Genomic DNA, 1353 nt, shown 5'->3' on the forward strand with positions numbered 1-1353 from the left:
TATGGGCTTATTTTTACCCAGTGTATTTCTTATAAAAATGATTTTTAGCAGCTCTCATTTTATAAAATAGAGACAAGTATGGTCATAACCACTGATTTAGCATGGGTGAGTTTTGTAAGATAAGCTGCTTTATAAGTCCCAGGAAATAAGAGAATGAAGTTAACAGTTGTAAAGATTGTTTTCAAGGCAGGTATTGCTCTTGATGGCCTGCAGCAGGTGGAGAGGTTGTCTATTGCAAAGCTAGGTTCCATCCAGATGACCTCAGTAAAGGTGTTATGTGCCCATTTGCTCTTTGAAAGTGTTTGCTAAAATGCATATTCTGATTGAGTAGGTTTGGGGCCTGAGTTTGCATTTCTAACAAGCTTCAGGGCAGTGCCAAAGCCAATGGTTCTTGGACTATTCTAGAGCAGGATTGTTTACTTGCTAAGGAAACACAGATGCCTGTAGTTTTCACAAGAGCCACTAGATGTCTCCATCATCCATGAGATATTGCTCCTAGCTTTACAACCAGGGGTCTCCAAGCACTGAGAATGAAATAGCAAATTTACTGAAAATAGAGGCTTACCTACAACTGGTGTTTGGATTCATTGTTTCTACCTGAGACTGACTTTGGTTGAAAAAAAACGTTGAGTCTTTTAGGAAAAAGATGTCTTGAAATCAAATTGTCCAAGAACTTCCAAGAGACCTGCTTTATTTATACTGTGAAATGCAAACTCAAAATCGAATCTCAAATATTATCAGTTAACCCTCCATGAAAGTTACCAGTAGAGAATTATTTCCACAGTCTTAAAATTTGAATTATTATTATTATTATTATTTAAGAAATCAGGGTAAATACTAGTCATTTTATCAGCATGAATTCACCAGTTTTTTCCTAGGACAAGATGGCTCTTAGGTCAGTGGCTTCAATAACTCAGGTGATCTTTGAAAAAAATGCAGTAAGTACTTGGGAAATCTAGCAAGCTTGTTACATGCTCATGTTACGGAGAGGCCCAGGAAAGAGGCCCAGAGGTCTAATGCCAGCGGTGTCTTGAGAAGCTGTTCAGTCACAGCATTTCAAAGTTGCAAATTTAGGCCCAGAAAGTGCATTCAGTACTCAGTCTAGCTTGTTTTCAACAGGCTGTGATTACATTGACATGAGACCTCGTGGTTTTTCCATGACTCTCGGGGAGTTTCCAAAATGGAAGTATCTCCAGTTTGGAGCCCATTACCTTCTCCAGCTGTGGAAACCTGCTGATTGCTTGCTGCTCTGTTTCATTTCCCTTTGTAGCGAAGCCAGGCCCAGGGCTGACTTCCCCTGGCTAACTCAAGCTCCCGGTGAGACGGTTGCCCGGTTTCATTTAACAGGTTGGC

This window comes from Bos javanicus, chromosome 16 (assembly GCF_032452875.1).
Source record: "Bos javanicus breed banteng chromosome 16, ARS-OSU_banteng_1.0, whole genome shotgun sequence".
In the NCBI taxonomy this organism is placed as follows: Eukaryota; Metazoa; Chordata; class Mammalia; order Artiodactyla; family Bovidae; genus Bos; species Bos javanicus.